At 54.2% G+C, this 22,811-nt stretch overlaps 1 protein-coding gene across 1 annotated transcript in view; it reads left to right on the forward strand.

Moving 5' to 3' along the window:
* Positions 1-22,811, forward strand: part of IGSF21 (immunoglobin superfamily member 21) — a 134,772-nt gene that overhangs the window by 69,307 nt on the left and 42,654 nt on the right. The gene's annotated exons all lie outside the window — the stretch shown is intronic.

Here is a 22,811-nt window from a genome sequence, read left to right on the forward strand (position 1 = left end):
GGACTGGAGGTGGAGGCCATCAGAGGGAGAGGAGTTGACCATGGCCTCCAGGGCTGTGGCCAGAGCACTTAGGTGGAGGGGCTCCTTCCTGAGACCAGGAGATCAGTGAGGGCCAGCGAGGGCTGGGGACGGGTGCAGATTTCCCGAGTTCTGTCTGGGCCAGGTGAGATGTGTCTGTGAGACACCTGAGCAAAGATGGCAAGTAGGTCGATGGACACACAGGGCGAGGGACAGGTTTGTCAACAGGCACAAGGATAGGAGCCACCAACACAGAGACGCCGTTTAAAGTCACTGTCTCCCCGCAGACTTGGGACAGATCTGCCAGTCGCCTTCAGGCATCACGCAGACCAACCCCTTCATGCTCCGGATGAGAAAACCAAGGCCCAGAGATGGTGGGTGACTTGCCTAAGGTCACACAGCAAGTCAGCTGTGGAACCAAACTCATCTTCTGACTCCTGGAGAAGAGTTTCCACTCCATGGAGCTCAGTGCAGCTTCCCCCAACCCCCAGCCCATGGGATAGAGTTGCTGAGATGGCAAATCATTTATGTATCTGCGGTCAGAAAACCAGAGCCGTTAGAAATTATCTGCACACACGCACGCACACACACATCCTTTTCCTTTTAAGTAAAAAATCAGTAACTGGGCTGTCAGCTTTATTACTAATTATGCAACTACTTTATTGCTAGTATTAAAAAAAATTGAAGACTAAAAATGTCCAGGAAAGACTTAATTTAGTAAACGGTTCAGAACAAAGTATTTGTCGCCGTGGTATTTCTTCACATTAGAATTTGCTCTGGGTGATTCAGACCTCCTCTTTAATATATTATCGCAGCCTAATAAAGTTCCCAGGTTCTGGGAGAATCTTCTCTGCCTCGGAAGGTAATTTTGTTTCAGGAGGTGAGGATTGGGTGGGATTGATGGTGAATGGAAGGTCTGGTGAGCCTAAGGGTCCTGGAAAAGTCAGGCGAGGAGACGTGAGCGCACTGCTGAGCGCGCATAAGAGCGCGGCGATGGCGGGTGACCGAATGCATGGAGGATGGAATGAACGAACGAACGAACGAATGAATGAATGAATGAATGAATGAGGGAGTGGGGGAGGGAGAGAGTGAGTGAACGGAAGAGCAGTGCCCCGCTGGATCACTGGGTGGTTGCAGAGCTAAAACCTCTGTCAGGGAGAAGGGGTCACCTGACACTTGCCATGGAGAGAGATAAATGAGAAGACAGCGGGGGCCGTCCGCCTTTTGTACGAAATAGGCACCTGTCACCCCCACCTGCAAGTAACACCAACCGCAGCCGAGATGATGAAGTAGCACCACGTGAGGCTGCGGGGCAGGGAGGTCTTTCCTGTTTTAGGTAAAGCAAAGAGACAACCAGAGAAGTTGAGTGATTTGCTAAAGGTCACACAGTCCAGGAGCAGTGGAGGAGCCAGGCCCAGGCTTCCTGGTGTCCAGTCAAGGGCTAGCTGCTTCCTTCCAGCTCCCAAAAGCTTGAGTCCTTTCTCTGAGCATCTGGGTCCCTCGCTGCCCAGGTGCCTTCTATACCCAGCAGCCAGAGGGAGCTTTCAGATCATGGCACCTGCTGCTCGAAGCCCTACAAAGCCTTCCCAGCTCACGTGGGAGAGAATCCCGGCTTCTGGTAGCTTCAGGGCTGCAAGATCGCAGATGATTCCCACCACGTGACCAGCCCCATCACCCACCCCTCTTGCTCCCTGGCCATCCTCTGGGCACCTCAGCCTTGTGGCCAAGCTTGTTCCCGCCTCAGGACATTTGCTCGTGCTTCTCCTCTGCCAGGTACACTCTTCCCATCCCAGGTCCCAGATCAGACGTCCGCTCTGCAGAGATGTCTCCCTGATCCCCCATCTGAAGGGGTCCCCCCAACCCAGTCCCTTATCCCTTTGTTCCTGTTTGTTTGCTCCTTGCTTTTCATGGCATGGACTACTGCCCGGTGTGATGCTCCCATTTATGTATCTGAGTATGTGTTTTCCCTTTTGTGTCCCTAATGCGACCCTGAGGCTGAGAGCTTGGTCCCTCTAGCTCACCTCTGCTCCTGCGGTGTCGGGTCGGTACCAGGCAGCTCCATAGTCAGCAGCCAATAAATACTTCTTATACAGATACGTGAACTCCTGGCCAGAGGGTCAGGTTATTAAACCACAGCCTGGCATTGAGACCAGGGCCCAGGGGCCTAGTCCTGATTCCGCAGGGAAGCTGCAGTGTGACTTGGCCAGTGACTCAGCTTCTCTGAGCCTCACTGTCCTTTTTCCAGTGCATAAATGGGAGAGAGCACTCGGCGCTGGGCATCCCTCCCAGCTCTATCCCTATCTGCCTTCCCCCTGGTGTACTATCGACAGGAAGAGGTGGTGGACCCAGTCCCCAGGGTGACGGGGCTCTGTGCACAGCCAGGGCTGGGACCAGGGAGACAGAAGCCCAGAGTTCTGAGACGTGCCAGGAACCCGCTTCGGCACCCGATGGGTTCTGTGTTCTCGTGTGTGGATTCTCAGGCGAGCGGCAAGCCCTTGCAATGGCAATTTCCTTGTGAGCCGGGCTGACACTCCTAATTATTATTTGGAGAGGCTTGGGGAGGCTCGGTTAATTGATTACGTATTTCCTTCCTTGACAGGGCATTTGTTTGGTTGTGTCGTTCTTTTTCCCTTCCCGTGTTAAGTTAATGTTCCTGGGCATGTTGAGTATTTTGTGGGGACCATGGGACTAAAGCCAGTCGTAACTCTCCCCTCACTCGCCAACCCTGCCAGGGGCTTTCGAGTGCTTAATTTAACTTCCCTGGACCTTGGCTTCCCCCACGAGAGTGATGATACAGCCAGAGCCCTAAGATCTGAGGTCTAACAGTACAGCGAAGGCCAGTGTTCTTTAAGCTCTTACTGCTGTGAGCACTGCACACCCATTGACTTGCAAATCCTCAGTGTGGAGGTGCTGTCACTATCCTCATTGGGAGGTGAAAGGATGAAGTTCAGAGAGGTGAAGTGACTTGCCCAAGGTCACACAGCTGGTACGTGGCCGAGCCAGGTGAGAGGTGAGAGGCAGGACACTGGGCTCTCAGCCACTGTTCTGCAAATGTTCCAGCAGGCTTGGAGTATGGGGACATGGGACCCCCATCACCCTTGGCTGTGGTGCAGGCAGATGGGCCACTACCAGATGCTTCTACCGGATGCTATTCATGGTGATGTTGGGCAGGACTTGGAGCCTCCCCACGGGCGGGGTGGCGGGGGGATAGTTCTAGGACCTCTGATCTTCAAAGTGCCTAACCCAGAGTCCAGCCCATGGTGGTGATAAGTAAGAGCTGAGTGGGCCACGGGGGCTCCTCTCAGTGTACGGATGTGTAGTGTGTATTCTGTATGAGACAAGTTGACCCCATTGTGCAAAACAACAAGGTCAACTATACTAATACTGATGGAGGGGAAAGGTCATTGCTCCTGGGAGAGCTTCTCCCCTTGCTCCAGCAGGGACTCTCTGCTCCCGTGACCTCAGGAGCCTTTCTCATCACCTTCCGCGGTCTGACCACTAGAGCGTCGCTCCTGGAGGCAGGGACGGTGTCCGCACCAGGCTTTGCTGAGCTCAGCGTGGAGGAAATGCTGAGGGAAACAAGGAATAAGGGAAGGATTCAGCTTCTCCTTCTGCTCTTTGGGGGGCCCCTTGCCCAGCTCCGCCCCCAGGTACCCCTCCTGGGTACACTCCTGCTCCTGGTCTGGCCTGGAATGTTCCGGGAGCAAGTGGGGAAAGGAGTCGTTGCACATTGTCTTTATCTGTTCATTCAGCCCACATTTCTGAGCGCCTCTGATGGGCCGGTCACCAGCTTAAGCAGAGCAGGGAGACACGATGGCAGAAAAAGCCAGACCCCTCCCCCAGAGTGCTATGGGGCACTTTCGTGGGTTTGATTATTTTACACGGATGATCTCATGCGAGCCTCGCCGCACCCCGTGAGGCAGGGCATGCCCCATGCCCCACTTTACAGCTGAGGAGACTGAGGCCCAGGCAGACATGTACAGAGACCATGACGGTACAGTGTGTGCAGCCCAGGGATGGGTGACAGGTCCGAGGCATGCAGGTGGGGTCTTCCCATGCCCAGGCTGCCCATACGCCGGGGCTGCAGAGCCCCTGTATGAGGGCCGCCCGGGTCTGGGGCAGCGGGGTGCGGGAGAGTAACATGCTTAGTAAGCTTTTCCCTGAGGGGTCAGAGACCCAATACCAGGAACCTCACCTTGGTGCTTCTCTCTGTCTGGGGGGAGCTGGCCCTGATTGCCTCCTCTACTTGACCACTCCATGCCTTGCCCACAGCCCCAGAACCCCACTTCCACCTTCCCCTGGGGCCCTCCTCTGGAGATTCAGACAAGAAGCAGGAGTCCCCTTTTCTGGCTTGACATGAGTGCGGTGGGAAGGCAGAGGGATGGCCCAGACCACTCTCTGAGATCTATGGACACAACAGAGCCCGAATCCATACCCAAGTCCCCGGCAGGACACACCCAGAATTTTCAGCAGGCATCAGGCTGGGTTGGGCAGCGCCGAATGGCTGGAGCTCAGGCTGAGGGGCTCAGGATCCCACTCAGTGCCTGGTAGCCACGATTCCTCTCATTCACACTGCCTCATTGGAGAAGCTGTGGCTAGGCTCTGTCTGGGCTCTGCGTCAGGGCCCCTCTCTCCACTATGACCCCTGAGCTGCCAGGCGCCCCCTCACTGAACCCCGCCCCCACCCCCAGCTTCTCCCCATCGTGGGTCATTGAGAAAGAGAGGAGACGCCCACAAAGACTCTGTCGGTGGGTCTGGCGTCCTCGAAGGGCTTCCAAGGAGAAATGTGACTTTTGTTGCTTTCATCTTTGTAGCCACGACACGAATTATATCATATAAAAACGATATCAGCACTTGTCTGGGGCTTCCTATGTGCCAAGCACAAGTACTTCACTTGTAAAAACTCACAGCCATGGAGAAAATGTCACTACTTGTCCCATTTCACAGATAGGTTCACTGAGGGGTCAATAGCTTAAACGTTTTGGCCCAGTTTAAGTACGAGGCAAGGGGCAGAGCCAGGATTTGAACCCAGGCAGCTGACAGCCAGGGTATGTGTCCTTCCCCACTAGACCACACCACCGCTTCTGCCACTGGCCTGTGAGTTCATTCACCTGTTTGTGTGTTGCATGAGTGAAGCATCCGGGGAATCTGGAGGAAGGGGCCAGGCTCAGGGGTTAAGCAGACCAGAAGGGGGAGCACAGAGCTGCCCCTTCAGAGCTGCGGGTCGTGGGGCTGTGGGGCCGATCACTTGGTCTCCCTGAGCCCTGGCGTCACGCTTCCATGACAGTCCCGTCCTACCCCGGGGTGGGGGGGTGGGCGTTCCATCCCCTGCCTCCAGCCAGTGGCGAAGCCTGTTTTGCCTCTGCAAGATGCCATGGAGGGGGCGGGTGATGAGGGCTGGGCCCCAGAGCAGCCCACATGCAGCTGCTGAGGTCTGACGGTACTCACCAGGGTGCCCCGGGGTGGGGGGAGCCCGAAGCTCATGAGCCCAGAGCAGGGCCCAGCAGAGGGCTGATAAGGAGAGGCTGGCCCGGGAGAGAGCGCACCTGGGCTGTGTCTCTGCTCCGTGAGCTCTCCCTGCTCTGTTTCTCCCCCACCTGCCGGGGCTGTGATGCCAGCCTGAGAGCCAGGGTGGGGAGGGGCACGTGGAGGCCCTGCTAGCTGCTCTGGCTGATGCTCTTTGGATGCCACTCGGTGTCCCCAGTCCTGCCCATGGCTACCTGCGCCTCACCCCCGGCTCAGCAACCCTCCATCCGCAGCCTCTTGGAGGCCAACAGAACCAACTCCAGGGGCCTCTGTCAAGCTTCTGAGGCTCTGCCCTGGGGGGGCGGTCCCCATCTACGTATCTCCCTTTTACACGAAGAAATACACACAGTACAGTGCTTAATGCAGAGGCTTCCAGCTCCGGGAACCACACACCCACCCCGGTGTCCGCCCGCCACTCGGAGTGGGATGTAAGACATTCCCAGCATCCCACAGGGTGTCCTTCCACCAAGAGGGAACACGGTTCTAACTTCTGAATCAACTCAGACTAGTTTCTCCCGGGCTTGCTTTGCACGTAAGCGGAATTGCCCACTGCGCGGCCGGCTTCCTTGCCTCGGCATGACGTCTGGGAGATGTGTCCGCGTGGTGACCTGACTCGGTGGATAATCCTTTCTCATCGCTGTGAACTACTCCGTTGTGGAGCTCAATTACAGGCTATTTGTCTGTTCTCCTGTGCAGGGACGTCGGGGTTGCTGCTTCTAGTTTTGAGCAATGACAAGTAAAGGTGCTTTGAACGTGAGAGTTCAATTCTCTCGGATGCATCCCTTGGAGAGAAGATGCAGGAGCGTGGCGGGGGGGTGGGATGTTCAACGTCGGTGGAGGCCGCCTGTACTAATTTGCTAGGGCGGTATTCTTTCATAGTTCTGGAGCCTCGAAGTATGAAACTAAGGTGTCAGCAGAGCCATGCTCCCTCTGAAAGCTCTAGGGAAGTATCCTCCCTCACCTCTTCCCGGCATCTGGTGGTGGCCGGCAGTCCTTGGCTCACGCGTGCATCCCTCCCTTCTCTGCCTCTGTCCTCACACGGCAGCCTCCCTCTGGCTCTGTGCCTGTCTGATCCAATTTCCCTCCAATAAGGGACACCAGACGTCAGATTCGGGCTCACCCTCATCCAGTATGACCTCATCGTACCTTGCTTCTATCTACAAAATATCCTACTTCCAAGTAATGTCTCATTCACAGGTACCGAGAGCGAGGATGTCAACATGTCTTTGGAGGGACCCAGTTCAGCCTCCAGCACTGCCTGTTTCCCAAGTACTTTAACCCTTTCCAAGCCCCGCCAGCAAGGAATAAAAGTCTAGATGCTCCATATCTTTCGTGTTCCTACCCTTGGTCCAGCCAGAAGGGTGACTCTATTTCTTAAAGCACCCACCATGCTTCTCTGCCACCTGACTTTGCAGAAGTGGCACCCACCACCGTGGCCTGTCTACCCCCCACCCCCCACTAATACTTTCAGAACAAACTCACGTGTGTCTGCCCCTGGGAATCTGCCCTGAGAACTCTGCCTATCTCAACAGGCCCTCCCTGCTCTTCAAACCCAGGCGAGCAAGGGCCTCGCCTCTCTGCGATCCGTTTCTTTGCCTGGAATGCTCCAGATGTCTACATGGCTTCCTCCTCCGTTTGCTCCGAGCCTCTGCTCAGGCGTCACCTCTGGAGGGAGGCCTTCCCTGACTACTTTGTCTGACACAGCATCCCATCACTATCTTTATTCTGCCTTTTTCCCCTAGAATATATCTAGGTAACTTCCTCGTGTTATATGATACATACTTACAAGTTTGCTTGTTTATGGTCTCCCTTGCCCTCTAGAAATCACAGTTCCTCTCCTCTCCTGCTCACCCGTTCCATCCCCAGCACCTGGAAGGTTGCCGGGCAATCAATCAATCCTTGTTAAAGAAATGAATAACTGGATCTGTAGAATGGGGTGAGAGCGCCTGCTTGCCCCGGGGAGGGTGGCCGCGGGGGGAGGAAGTACGATCTCGCTCGGTCAGGTTCTAGCACAGTAGCGGCGAACTCCACCCCTGCGGCGGCTGTATTCCTGTCTTCCCGTCTCTGCCACAAATCACCATAAGCCCAGGGGCTTCAAATGCCACAAATGCAGGATGTTACAATTCTGGAGGTCGGAAGTCTGATGTGGGTCTCACTGAGCTAAGATCAGGGGTCAGGAGGGCTGAGTTCCTTACGGAAGCTCCAGGGAAGAACCCATGTCTTTGGCTCTTGAAGCTTCTGGAAGTGCCCACATGCCTGGGCTTGTGGCCCCCTGACAGCCGTGGCATCGTGCCAGCCTGGACTTCTGTGACCACCTCTTCCTTCCCGAGCCTGCCCCTCCTCCCATCTCTGCTTGGGACTCTTGTGATTTCAGCGTCCAGGAGAGTCTTCCCACCTTGGGATCCTTAACCACATGTGGGAAGACCCTTTGACCGTCAGTAAGATGCAGGGACCATCCACCTCCTCTTTTCTATACCTCCAGGTCCCTCTTCAGTGCCTGGTGCACAGCAGGTGCTCAGGAACTTGGCATGGGCTCCTTGCGAGGAAGAAGCCCTGCTAACCCCCCCACCGCCCCCGTGCCCCATCCTGGGCTGGCCTGGTAGGCTGGGCCACTCAAAGGCATTTGTTGAACTGAGCGGACCCACTGGGTGCTGTGTGGGGCCGGTGCGAAGACTGCCTGGGTAGAGAAGGGGGGCAGGGGTCTGGGGAGGAGGAGGCTGGTAGGGGAGAGGAAAGAGAAGGCATTGCATCTGGAGAGGGAAGAGGTGGCCAGATCATACGGGATTTGGTCTCCAAATGAAAGGGTTCGAGTTCAACCCCCTCAGGGTGTCGTGGACCTGGATCTTTATCGGGAATAATCAAGCCAAAACATAAGGAACCCCTAAGACAGGAGATGCCATGATAGGGTCACCCTAGCACTAGGTTCCTGGCGTCCGATTCCCCGCTCTGCCACACTGGCTGTGGGACCCTAGGCGGGGGCTGAGCTTCCCCCTCTTTAAACTGGGACTGATGATAATAACAGGACCTACCTTGTAGAATGCTCCCAAGGCTTAGATGACTTCGTAAAGCTCTTAGAGCTGGCACAAGACACAGGGAGTAGAAGCGGGGTGATGATTATGGGCTAAGCACCTTACATGGGTGTTGGCCTCTGCCACGTTCACCCAGCAACCTTTACTGAACGCCTGAGATGAGCCAGGCATGGCCCTGGGCCCTAGGAAGATAGTGGTGACCAACCCCACCCAGGCCCTGCTTACACAGGGCTCTCAATTACTACTGGGGGGAGGAATCATTATTGCTCCCATTTCACAGGTGGGAACACTGACACCTACAAGGGCCCAGCACTTGAGGTCACGTGACTAGAAAGCAGAGGTGCCGGCATTTAAGACCCGACAGTCTGCGCTCTGTGTGGACCCCTGCCTTCTGTTGCTTCCTGCTTTGCGTCCCTAGTACCCAGAGCCCTGGAACTCTGCCCTGAGTCTTTCTGGAAAACTTGGAAGCGGCTCTGAAGCAGGGGTCTCTTGCCTTATTACAGCCATCTCGGGAAGACATGAAAATTTGGCTCTGATCAAATTAGACCCGTGTTGTGGTATAACTTTCTATATTCACCATAAAGCTAATAAACTAATAAATTAGACAGAATGAAAATATCATTGGGCAGGACTACACACTAGCGCGTGGCCGTAATTACTCCCGCGGCCGGGGCCAATTTCTCAAATTTCGCCTTGGCCAACTTTCCTCCACTCACCATGTCCCTAATAAGGCATAACTCACTCTATAAACATTAAATTGACTTATTTATTTTAAATTACGGTGGCACTGAAAACCACCTTGATAAACCTATTCTCATGCATCTGCCTTCTCCTGAACATAGCCCGATTTTTTTTTTGTAACAAAGTCATTGTCTAGTCTGCCTCGGCCCTCCCCCTTCTCCTCACCGTCCTCCTCCTCCAGCCCAGCCTGGCTGCTGTCTCTTGCTACGTTCCAGCTCTAGAGATTTGACTCATTCCCTGGAGGCCAGCAGGTCATCCTTCATGTAGAAAGATGATTCATGCCTAATTAATAGTAGTAACGGGGCTAACGTGTATTGAGTGCGTTTGACCGCTGCAGTGGGCAGGGCCCCCTGCTCCGGCTTCTGCATCCATGAACCTGTTGTAGCCTCATAATAAGCCCGTGAGGGCCACCCTTCATGAGCCCCACTCTGCAGATGAGGAAACAGGGACTCAGAGAAGTCAAGTGCCTTGCCTGAGGCCACACAGAGAATGGCTTTTTGTAGCAGAGCCGGGGCCCGGCCCGGGGAGGGGGGGTCGGAGGCTACCCGTCTACCATCCTATCTCTCAAGAGTTGCACAGACGCCGATGAAGCATACAGCCCCAGAGAGCAGCTAGGAATTCCAGCGGCGATGAGACACATTCCTTGACCTGTAGGAGGCACTCGTAGCCTGGTAGGGACTCCGGAGTCCACAAGCATGTACCTGGCCTGGTGGACAGAGCGGCAGCAGGGTGCAGGGCTTGGATGGTTTATCAGAGACCATGCTTGGTGGGAAATGGCCAAAGAAGCAGGAGGAAGGATTTCCTGTTGGGGGGCACAGCAGAGGCAAAGGGCAGGCGGGGCACCCAGAAATCAGTGGCTGGAGCGAAGGCAGGGGAGTGTGCTCAAAGTGCCATGTGAGAGGAATCGTGGCAATGGGGAGCAGGGACAGGTCGCCTGTAAAACTAGAGGCCTTCCCCAGAGCCAGGGGGCAGGCGTGTTGACTCTAGATGGCTCTTCCCAGACCAGGATTGTGGGCCACCCCACCCCCAGCTGCTGGCACTGTCCTGGGCCAGGGCAACCATTAAATGATATTGCTGTGAGCAAGAGGGAGAGCCCCTGCCCTACCCTCCCTTCCCTGCAAGCTCACAGGTGGGTGGACGGTTGCTCTGTTCCTCGTTCTCACTTTCCAACACCACCAAGAACACATCTCCTCCTTACGTTGGCAATTAGCACGAGGAACAGATGGTGGAGCCTGTGGTGGAGAGTGATGTGTCCATTAAAATGCACCAGTCTGCCAAGCCACTGCTCACTTCTGTGGGCCTTGTGTCCACTGAGCAGGGATGTGTGTGGGGGAGGGGGAGGGGGTTGGCTGAGCACGATGTCTGTTTGGCCTTGGTGGGCATCCAAGGTGCCCACTGCAGGAGCTCGGACACAACAAGGCTTGTGGAGAGTAGCTCTGACGGGCGGCCACCACTGCATCCGCTCCGTGGCAGGCTCAGCGGAGCCCCCGACGGTCCCAGCTCCGCCACGCACTTGCTCCTTATGTTTCTCCTGTAAGTCCTTCCTCCCATGGGGTCTCACTCACAAACCGGGGCCACACAGGTCAAACCCAGCCCGTAAACGTGTTCTGTATGACCAACCCTGTTCTTTTTAATTAAAAAAACCTTTTCTTTAAAAATTAAATCAATGGCAAACTTTTGAAAATTAGGAGATCGCACATCCATATCTTTATTTTTGGCTTTTCTTTAAAAAGCTGACAATGTGGCCTTTTTAACGGTCATTCCCAAATTATAGCAATCTAGTGCCATCAGAGGTGGCTGGATTTACAGGAGGGAATCATCTCTCCATTCCCCACCACCCACCCACTTTCTGTTGTCTGAAACTGTATCAGTTAGTACTCATTTGGGCCATATGTAACAAAAACCCAAAGTAAATGGGTCTTAAACTAGATAAAAATTTCTTTTTTTTTCTGAGAGCCCATGTAGCCTGTCCAGAGCATGGGGGGTGTTCCATGGTGTCAGGTGAGGAATTCAGGCTCCTTCACTACTGAAGCTCCACTGTGCATGGCCTCCATTCTCAAGGTCACCTCAAAGTCCAATAAGGCTGCTCCAGCTCCAGCTCCAGCTCTTAGGACTTCGTTCCAGCCAGGAGAACCAGGAAGGGGAAGGAGAAGGACACACACACACCTCCCTTGAGGATCCTTCAGGAAGTTGTACCTCTATTCCCATCCCATTGGCCAGAATATAGTCACATGACTACCCATGCTCTGGGGGTGGCTGGGAAATGTAGTCTTTATTTCAGGCAGCCCTGTGTGTTCGGCTATCAGGGGTTCTATTACTATGGAAAGAGAGTAGCTGTTGAATTGTTTAACTTCCTTACACAGAAGGTAAGCCTGTGAGGAGGAGACTGTCTTTGACTTTGTCTCTGAGCTTCTGTTACTTCATTGGTAATTTACATACCGTTGTTCATCTCATAAAGTCGGTCCAAGGAATTCACAAGGAGATGAGGGTGTGAACGTGCCCAGCAAAATTTGTGGTGCTTAATGTCGGTTCAGCCGTTGTCAGCTGCATCCATTCTTCCCCAGATGTCCCCACGGCTCGCTCACTCCCCTCCTTCAGTCTCTGCTCAAGTGTCCCCTCCCCCTGAACACCCTGCAATTTCACATTTAAAATTTAAACCCCTACTTCCACTCCCAGCGTGCTCTACCCCTGTCCTGTCTTTATTTCATACGCCTGTAACCACCGACATGCTGTTTTTAAAGCTGGCTTTGTCTGTGGCTTGTCTCTCTCGTCTAGAACATCAATGTCCCGAAGACGTTTGTCTGTGTTGTTCACAGCCGTCACCCAGCACCTCACACAGGCCCTGACACAGAGTAGGTACTCCATAAACATACACTGAATGAATGTCTGAATGAACAGATAGTTCCAGTGTCTTCTCGGTGCAAGGCATGGCGCTGGGAGGAGAGACGGAGCAGGGAACAAGATACTTTCCGGTTTCCACATCCCCGTGGCATCGAGCCCAAAACCGAACCCGCTAAGATAAATACCTATTACCTTGGATAGGATCTCGGTGCCAGCAAGAATCCGGGCGTTTTAATTTTGTTTTGACAAAGAGGCTGATGGGAGAGGCTGGCTGGCTCCTCTGTCTCCCATCTGCCGGCAGCCCCCGGCGCCCTGGCCTGACCTGCCCACACTCAGCCCCACATGACTCAGGACAGTAAAACATAATTGGCCTGCCCTACTTTTTAAGAGAACCCAGATTGAAGGATTGGGTTTTTTGGTGGGCTGACCTGTTTAAGAGCCTTAAGAGGAAGCTGGGAGTTTCAATTTTCCACTGCCAAAGCAAGGCTGTTTTTAGCTCAGCTTTGATGAAACAGCAGGAATCGGGTTCGGCCCCGGGTCGTCCATCAGCTGACCTGGTTGGGATCGGCCTCCCGCAAGGCCCCAGGCCAAGCCGCAGGTTTGCAGGGAAAGTTCAGGTTTGCTTTACTCAACCAGGGTAATTGGTCCTGCTCTGAGCAACCCCGTGGCCATCCCAGAGGAGAGAGGGGGCTGCAGGCCACTCTCTCATGTTTGGTCCTCTCGGCTGGACTCTCGGAGCCAGACAGATCTGCACTCCGGCCCCAGCTCTTCCCGGCATCAGCCGCGTGACCTTCGACAAATTGCTTGACCTGTCTGGGCCTCAGTTTCCTAATCTGCTAAGAGGTTTGTCATTTTGATCTCGCTGGATGGTTGCAGGTCCTAAATGATAGAGTGTCGCGGCTGGCTGCTATGCCCGTCTCAGACTCAGGGTGTTTCCAAGTAGCTCCCTGCGGGGGGCTGGGCTGATTGTCAGCCACACCAGAGGGCGCAGCTGGCTCGGGCCAGAGGAACCCATGTGATGGATTCTTGCTGGAGTTTGCTTCCAGGAAAAACGGGGTCCCTGCAGACAAAGGGGTCTGCTCTCAGTCCCCAGAAGGGACAGCCAGGCCATGCACTGCCTCCCTGGCAGGAGGCCCGGAGCCAAAACCACTGCTCTAGGACCACAGTCTGCTGCCTCTTTTTCTTCAGAGCACCCACCCATCCCGCTCCTTCCTCACCCCTCTTGCCGGTCTGCAGGAGTTTGCTTCCACCCTGCCCCTGGCCCGTGACCTTGCAGAAGACGGTATCACTCCCACCTCGAAAGGCAACGAGCATGGGGCTTCAGGGCTTCGACTCCGGGGCCCCGTTGCCAGGGTGCGAGTCCCAGCTCTGACGTTCTCCGACTCAGTGAGCATCCGCAGGTTCTAAACAGCATCCCCGTGCCTCAGTTTCCTTATCTGTGAAATTGGGATGATGCTACTAATACCTGCCTCGTGGAGTTGTTGTGAGGATTGAGCTTTACCGATGGGGAAACTGAGGCACAGATACTGAATAACTTGTCCCAGATCACTCAACTTCAGCATGATAAAACTGGGAGTACTGGGCACACAGGAAGCTCTGTTATTACTATTATTGTCTTATTTCAGAGGGCCTCTGTGAGGCTGGAAAGAGATGGGCGTTTCGAGTGCCCAGCACTGGGTCTTGCACATAGTAGGTGCTCAATGAACCACTGACGTGCAGAGATGAACAAGGCATGCGTGGTCCCCTAGAATCCCTCGGTCCCTGGGGTGCAGCTGTGTTCATCGAACAAGACCAGAGAGATCACTGGTGCCAGGAAATGCTCAGAGCCCCGGAATGGCCACTTTCCACAACTTCCCGGTCCTGCTGAAGGCAGACTTGATTCCAAGACGCTCGGGGTCTTCCTGGTGCCGACTCTCACCACCGCCAAGTAGAGAGGCAAAGACAGAGAGGCAGAGATTTCTGTTAAAAAGGGATAGAAAGGAGGCAGCGGGCACAGCCATGGGCCCCAGCCCGCTGCCTCGCTCCTAGCTGCTCACCACCCAGCTTCCTTTGTCTGAGGTCTCTTTGGCCTGCTGCTTGCTTTCCGGTTCCCCACCCCCCAGTGTCTTTCCAGGGGGCACCTGTCCCATGCCCTGGGCCTGCTGGGCCTGGGATGGCAGGGAGTGAAGACAGGTGGAAGGAACTTCCTGAAGCTTTTGGCCCTCCTGCCCCTGCCTGCCTCCCCACCCAGAGCCTGCGCTGAGCATGCTGACCAGGAGAAACGGATCAATCAGGACTTGGGGAAGGAAGTGGTTTCCATGGCAGCAGCAAGAGGCTGGGGAGGAGAGGCCAGGAGAGGAAAGGGAGGGAGAGTGGAAGGGGGTCAGGAAGGGAGGACTGGGGAGGGGCAGGCAGCTGACCAGAGAGTCAGGAAAATGGGGTGGACAGAGCGGAAGGGAGGATGGGAGTGGGCTTCTGGCTGAAGCTCCTGGTAGTGGCTGAACAGGGTGGGAAAGGCCAGGATGGATGGTACAGTGACCCCCCCACACACCTTCCACCAACCCGGCATCAAGGAGGCCAGAGAGGCGGGGGCCAGTGAGCCCAGATCTGTCAGCATCCAGGGTCCCGGTTACTAACTTCCCATGTATGCACGGTCTAGGGATCCCAGGCTAGGCTCTGTGGATTTTTGTTTGAGAATGCATCACTGGAAGATAAAATCTGATTTCTGAGAGGCTTTTTCCCATCTTGGAATCAGGTCGCTTCCAGTGTGTCCACAGGGAAATGACAGCGGCCATCTGTGGAGCTCTGCTCTGGGCAGGAGTGAGGGCGCTTCCACGGTGACCCCCTTGGAGCCTCAGAACAAAGCCCCCTGCAGCCCGGATGCAGAAGAGGGTAGTGACCTGAGGTCACACAGACCTAGGAGCCTGACCTGGACTGTCATGAGCGTGAATGAAATTCTAGAACGTAGGAGGGTGCAGCTCAGTAGTGGGCCAGAGGGAGATAAGCCCCTTCCCTTGGATGGAAAGGCAATGGAGGAGCAGAATGGGGCCTCACCTTCCATGGTCACTATAATGAGGGGCTGGCCAGAGACCCACAGCACTTGGGTCCTTAAATGCTCCTGGCCAGGATTGCCAACCCACAAAGCCTGGGGCCAGGCAGGGCCTGAGGTGGGTCCAGACTCCCCGGCCTGTGGAGGGAAGCCGGGCCAGGCAGGAGGGGACTGGCATGTTCTGGAACTTCTTCCTCTCCTTTGCCACCCCTCCCCACTATCCCTCCCTAGCAGCCCTGCTTTTGATTGGAAGCCACAGATGTTTCGCACCCACTGAGAGGTTTTATGATGGAAACCATTTTCAGATTGAAAGGGGGATGAAAATCGCTAATGGCTTTTCAAAGGCCCTGGGGAAAAAAAACAAAAAGAGTTCAGGCAGTTTCTGGAAAGAAAGGGGAAAACACACAAGGAAGAAGGTAATGAAACTCTCAGGGCCAAGGGAGGGGCTAGGCCCTTAGCTAAGGGGCTTTTCTGGCAGCCCCAGGCCCCCTGCCCAGAGCTCCCTCTCCTTCCCCCGCCACCCGGTCCCTGAGCCCCCCAATTCGAGACAGCCTGTTCACCCCCAAGTGGTGCCGCCCAAATGTTCTCAGGGGAGCCCACCACATTTAGGCTGGCTCGACCCTTGACCGGCTCCCCAATGGGGTGAGGGGGGAGTGGGGAGTGGCTGGAAGGGGATGGGGGTGGCTGTGGGCTTCCAAGGAGCAATTCTGACACATCCTTCTCCTGCTTCGTTGGGGGCAGGAGAAGTTGGTCCCAAACTCTCCAGCTTTGTGTTGTGAAAAGAGCACCAGGGAGTTGGGGCTCGTGGAGCCCCCCACTCACTGAGGCTTCTGGCTCAAAGCACCCACACTTCAGGAGCAGCCCCTCCGGGCCCCAAGGGCGGGGTCTGTAATGCTATTACAATCCTCAAGCCGCCGTGGGGGGCCCAGGTCCCTCTCTGGCTCAGCTGGCACGGGTAGCCTGGCCTCTCCATCCTTGATCTGCCACGGACTGCTGTCCGTGAGGAGGGCAGATCTCTCCTCTCTCTTTAGTTTTCTCATTTGTCAAATAGAAGGTGACCAGTAGCCTGATTTGCCTGGAGCTGAAGGGTTCCTAGAGCATGGGAATGTCAGTGCTTTTTTAAAACGAGCAGTCTTGGACGAACCAGGACTAGTTGGTCGCCCTGGTTAAGAGACCAGGCTGGATTAGGAAATCAGATATTAAAGGAGCACAGCTCCCAGCCTCCTCCATGTACAACCTGTGCCCATGGGACAAGTCCCTTAGCTTAAGGCAGAGTCTCCTTCCTCCACCAGCGTCTCTGCATTTGCGGTCCCATGGCTCCACCCCTGCTCAGGGGAAACATCTCCGCAGTCTGCCTCTGTCAGGTGCTCGCTGGGGGAGAAACTCCAGGAATTGACCAAAAGGAGGTGAGGGAATTGTTTCTGGGTTTCAGAATGTTCCATCCCCATTCCATTGGGGTTGAAACTTCTCTCTCCCCAGGCAGCTTCCCTCGGAATGTATTCACGGTGGGTGGCTCAGGTCTTATCACTTCCGGCAACATTAGCCAAGATCCCACCAAGTAGAATGAGACCCCATTTGTCCTTGATCTCAGTCTAGGCTCTGGGTTCCACTTCCCGGGGTGCACTGTAGCTTAGACTTTCCCCCAGGGTCCCCCCAAGGGACCAGGAAAGATTGAGGATGCATCATCTCTCTCAGAAGCTGGAAGACAGGGAGCAGGTGAAGGGTCGGGCTCAGGAGGACAGAGAGAAATTCGGCACTGAGTCAGAGCAGAGTGAGAGGGATGGAGGCCACGCTCCGTGTGTGGCCAGCGTTCTGGCAGCCCCTGGTGGCTTAAAGACCCACATGGAGTGGAAAAATCTCTCCTCTGATAATTTCTACTCAACAGTGCTCACGAGGAACACACATGGGTCAAGGCCTTCCAAGCTCTACATCCTGGTATTCGGGGTTTGGTGAAGCCCATGGGAGGGGACCACCCAGTGTGTCTGGTGGGGGAGGGCAGGGTCAAACAGATGGATGGACCCACAGGGGAGGGAGAAGGACTGAGACCCCGAGACTTGGGGTTTGCTGGCCAGTAGCAACAGCATCTCCTGAGAGCTTGTTAGAAAATCTCAGGCCCTGAGCAAACCTGCTAGAATCTGCATTTCAACCAGACCCTGGGGGATTGAATGCATTCAAGTTTGAGGTGTGAACCCCTGCACCCAGCCATAGTCTCTGGCAGAGGATCCCATCCCAAGACAAGGCCCTTTCTCACCTGTACCTGGCTGCTTTCCCAGGTCTACCAGTTGCCACAAATGCTCTCCCTCGTAGCCAGTCCATTTCCTAGTCCTGGGGGGTTCGTGCAGCCACCGGGGCCGTGAAGGGACAGCCAGAAGCAGCAAGGGCAGCTGGGAAAGGGGAGCCACTGATCAGGTGCACACCTGGGCCACTGGGCCAAACAAACAGACCTGAGCTGCCCCAGGGCTCCCGCCAGGCTCTGCAGATGGCTCAGGTGTGAGGGAAGGGGCGGGGCCCATTCCTGCCCCCGCCTTTCCCAGAGAGCAGCAAACCTTTTCCAAGTGTCTTATTAGCAAACATCCCAATAGCACCCATGGCTGCCAGAGACTTTATGGCCATTTTTATTAGCCCTGCCCCAAGGCTCTGTAGAGATGGAGCGGGCATTCTGCAATAGTTACCCCAGCATTGCGGGAGCATGACCCTGAACTTGGAGAGTTAGCAGGCGTTTGAGGGAGGGAGAAGAAAGGTCTGGGCCTCGGGGGCTGTGCAGCCAATCAGGGAGGCATGGCAGATGCATGAACAGTAAACCTTCCTTAATTCCCACTTGAGATGTTTGCAGCGGGGATGACAGGGAGCAGAGCGGAGGCAGGCACTAGGCTAATAAGATTGCAGGGGGTGTGTTTAACCTACTTACAAGAAGGAACTATTTCCCAGCCCCTCAGAAGCTCCGTTTCCATGCAAACAATGGTTACACAAATAAAACGATCTCTCTTCTCTTCATTAAAGCAAAGCCTCAAAGGACCAATCGCTCCCTGAATCTTCTCCATTAGCCCAGAATGAGGTACTGTGTATATAAATGAAGACATCTAAATTACAAAATGCTTTTTAAATAGGATAGATTATAAAAGTTTGGTCCTGACAGCTCGTCTTATTTAATTGTTGAATTTTGGCAAAAGATGTGAGGCCACTCGCCCCTTTCTTCCCTCCATCCCTTCCTCCTTCCTTTCTGGGTCCAGATCAGAGATGGTCTCAGTCTCACGGAGTCTGGGCTTGATCCTCCAGTGGATGGAAGCCCAGGGAAGGTTCTAAGTTGGAAAAGGACCCGCCGGATCGCACTGTGATAAGGTCACTCTGGCAGCAGGGTAGGGAGGGGATGGCCTGGAGGGGCCTCCGGCAGGGAGAAGTGGCAAGAATGAGTACAGGTGGAGAGGTCTCGGGCAGAGCAGAATGGGCAGAAGGGAGAGAAGGAAAAGAGCAGGTGTCTGTCACTTGTCCTGCAACCTCCCCTCTCCTGAGAGAAGATTAGAAGGAAAGAGGGCCAGAAACACATACACCAATGCCATGCATAGTTTTCTCATAGAGGAAATCACTTTCCCTGGAATCCTAGGAAGTGTGACCTACAGCAACAGAAAGCAGTTAGTGGTTGTCTGGGGTTGAGGGGCCGGGGGATTACAAATGGACACAAGGAAACCTGGGGGAGGGCAGTAAGAGATACGTTCATTAGCTTGATTATGGCAACTGGTTTCAATGGTGTCTCCACATGTCAAAAGCCATCAAATGTGTAACCTTTATGTACAGTTGTCAGACATACCTCAATAAAGTTATAAACAACAACAAAAAATTTTTAAGAAGCGAGGATCCCAGGAGACCCGTTTGTAGTAGGGGGCAACCAGACCTAACACGCTGCACTAGCCCTAGGACCTGGCATGGTCAGACTGATGTTTGCCATGATGACCTTGACCCCAGGGCGACTTAATGAACGTCCAGCTGACTTCTTCCAGGAGGTGGGGAGACATATAGGCAGACCGGAGAGAAAGGATGTTTTATAGGGTTACAGCGTTGCTGTTGACAAGTGTTGCCCTGTCTTCCCAGCTACACACTGGACACGGCAGAGAGTGCCTGGTGTCTAGTCGGCACTTAATACTTTGTTTAAAAATGTAATCATATGACAGTGTAGGGGGAAGAATCTGACAAGCCCCTACCCCACACCAGGCTCTGTTCCTTGTTCTTGTTCATTCATTCAGGCTTCCGATGTCCCCACATGTCATTCAGTGGCTCATGTGATTCCCTAACGATGCAGCAAGGGAAACTCAAACATGCATTCTGTTTCCTCCCCGTCCTGTCCCCTGTTTCCAAGTCCACCACCTCCATTCTGTGCAAATCTAGGACTCGTCCCAGTAGAGAGAAAAAGCCACAAAAGGAGAGGCGAGGAGAGACTCTGAAGTTGGGTCAAGTGTGGAGAATGTGAACACAACTTGCTTGGGGCACTGCAGTCAGCGGAATTAAGGGGGCCCACCGGAAGCTGGAGGAAGGGAATTTAGGAAAATAAAAGGCCATCCTGTTTCTCCCAGCAGGAAAGAAGCAGATGGCTTTCATTACCTGGATAGTGGTGGGGCCCGGAATAGAAATACGCTCTAGAGCAGTGGAGGCGAATTCCCATACCGGAGCATTCAGACTCACTTGCCAGTTGAAGAAGGAAGAGCCCAGGAGCAGTGGGGGTGGGGCGATGGGGCCCAAAGACAATTCTCCGGCTCGGGCATCCGCCAGACTTGGTTTCAAATGATGGCACCCACCTGCTTATTCTCTGACCTTGGTCATGTTACCTCTATGTATATAAGATTGCTGTGTATAGAAGATTCTAGTCCATTGGACTCTGATGGTGCATCAGCTCTGAGCTAAACCATCTTGTCAACTGTCTGCTGGGGTGGGATCACAGGTGGAGACTCACCTGCTGGGCTTTGAAAGCTGGCTAGAGGCTTGCCATGTGGACAAGAAAGGAACAAGGGTCCAAGCAGAGGTAACAGCCTGGGCAAAGGCACGGGGGCAGGAACCAAGTCCTTGGCATCTCTCTATCAGCGCCTTGCCCCCAAGGCTTAGCATGGGGCATGGCACACAGTAGGTCTACACACGTGTGCTGGCCCTGGGCCTGGCAGAAGCCCTAGTGCCTAGCCCTTGCACGGCCTAACCTGAGCCATGGGGACAGCTGGGGGTGCCCCCACTATCTCTGTGTCCAGTTTTTCAAAAACACAATTACATGCCCTTCAGAACCGCTGTCGGTGTTGGTAAACTGTAGCCACTAAACTGCATTACACTGATTTTGCCAGAAACCTTTGCAGTTATTAATAGTTTATCGATCAGAGCCCATTGCTGATGAGAGTTGGTCTTCTTACCCCAGCCCCCTCAGGGCCCTGCTATCTGTGCAAGGCCTTTTATCCAGCATGCAGATCAATGCCACTCAAATCTGGGGAGAGGAGATCTCTGGGCCGTTAATCCACTTTAGACGGCTCGCAGCGAGCACACACGCTCAGATGAGGCGTTTGGTCCAAATCAAAGCTGTGCCCGGGGAAGCTGTTGGGTCTGCAGGTGAGAATGAGACTCTGCACCTGCTTTCCAGGACAGAGGGAGACAGGGTTCTCCGTGCTCACTCCACGGCCTCCTGGAAGGTTGCTGCCCATTTCCAGAATGTTGATTGAGTACCTACCATGACAGCAAGCACCACGCATGGTCGTGGGACATACTGGTAAACCAGACAGGGGCTGACCCCACCTTCCCGGAGCTTACGGTGCGTGGCGGGGGGGAGGGGTATCTGCAAGTCACAGACATAGGTCATCAAGTGACAATTTAGACAAGTACTTTTTTTTTTTTTAAGATTTTATTTATTTATTTGACAGAGAGAGACAGCCAGCGAGAGAGGGAACACAAGCAGGGGGAGTGGAAGAGGAAGAAGCAGGCTTCCAGTGGAGGAGCCTGATGTGGGGCTCAATCCCAGAATGCCAGGATCACGCCCTGAGCCGAAGGCAGATGCTTAACGACTGAGCCACCCAGGCGCCCCTAGACAAGTACTTCTGTATTGGTTCGCTGTTGCTGCATAACGAGCCATCCCAAACCTGGATGTTAAGTTTAAACGCAGTGACCAGGAATCATTGCTCATGAGTCTAGGGGTTGGCTAGGCTCACTCTTGTGTTTGACCTTGGCTGGAATGGCTGGGCCCGCTGGGGCCTCTCTCCATGTCGCTGTGTGCTTTTGTCCACATCAGAGGCTTGTTCTCAGGGAGGAAGCAAGGGAGAGAGAGTGGCAGGGGGTTACAGAGGGAGAGAGATTGTTCTTTCAAGACTTCAGCTTGGAATTTGCACGCCTTCACTCCTACACATGCTATTGGTCAAAGCAAGTCACGAGGCCAAGAATGGGCGAGAGGCTCCGCCCCTCGATGGAGGGAACCGTAAGGCAATTTGCCAGATGCACGGATATGGGGAGGCTATTAATCAGGGCCATCAATGCCATCCGTCCACCACACCCACCGGGTCCAGATGGTCACTAAGAAAGTGACCATTCCTTGGTAACTTGAAGGATGCAGCCCGGGGAAGAAAAGGCAGCATTCCCAGGAAGAGAGAATATTGCAAGCGAAGTGCTGAATCAAACAAGGCGCTGAGCCAAATGTGTCACCTCTGAGGGGTCCTGGATGGGATTCTGGAACAGAAAAAGGGACATTAGTGGAAAACTGGGGAAACCCAGAAAGAGTCTGGACTTGAGTTAATAGTGATGTATCAATGTTGGCTTCTTCGTCTGACAACGGTACCACGGCCGTGTCAGATGTTCCTAACGAGGGAAATTGGGTGAGGGACGTATGGAAATGCTCTATTTTCTGTGCAACTTTTCTGTCAATCTAAAATGATTCCAAAATTAAGTTTATTTTTTAAGAAGGCACTTGGCCCATGAAGGGAATAGAAAGAACACCACTGCAGCTGGAGGAGGGCTAGGCTGAGAGGTGCTGGAGATGTGGCGGGGAGCAACCACGCTGGCCTTGTTGGCCAAGATAAGTTCGGGTTTTAATCTTTAAGAGTACAGAGAAGTCTCTGAAGGGCTTAGGTAGGGAAGTACCGTTAATTCTATTTGCATTTGAAAAGATCTGGGTTCTACCTGCAGAATGGATTCAGAGGGAGTTTCCCAGGGGCAGAAGAACCAGTTAACCTTGCGCCCCACATTCCAGGTGAGAAAAGGGATGGGGGGGGATGGAAGGAAATGGATACAGTCCGGCAAGTATTTAGGTAGAGCGTCTGGGGCGACTGGCCACTGAGTGCGCATGAGTGGGACCAGGACCACTGGTGGAGCTGGGGAGCCCAAGGAACACCCGAGTCTGTACAAAGTCCTAAGGGGGAAGCTGCCTTCTTCACAAGGCACCAATCCAGGCGTCCCCTGAGCCATCTTCTACCCCCTCTGCTGTGTCACCTACACGAGTCGCCCAAACATACCGCTTATGTTGCTGTCACCTGAGCATGTTGTCAGTGTAGCAATGGCCTAAACATGTCACCTGTGTTGCTGGCACCTAAACCCACATGGCAGTTACCTGCACGTTTCCACCTGGGTGCCGACCCTGTCACCGTTACCTCATTACATCACCTGGGTGGCTGCCAGCT

This window comes from Ursus arctos, unplaced genomic scaffold (genome assembly GCF_023065955.2).
Source record: "Ursus arctos isolate Adak ecotype North America unplaced genomic scaffold, UrsArc2.0 scaffold_32, whole genome shotgun sequence".
NCBI classification, from domain to species: domain Eukaryota; kingdom Metazoa; phylum Chordata; class Mammalia; order Carnivora; family Ursidae; genus Ursus; species Ursus arctos.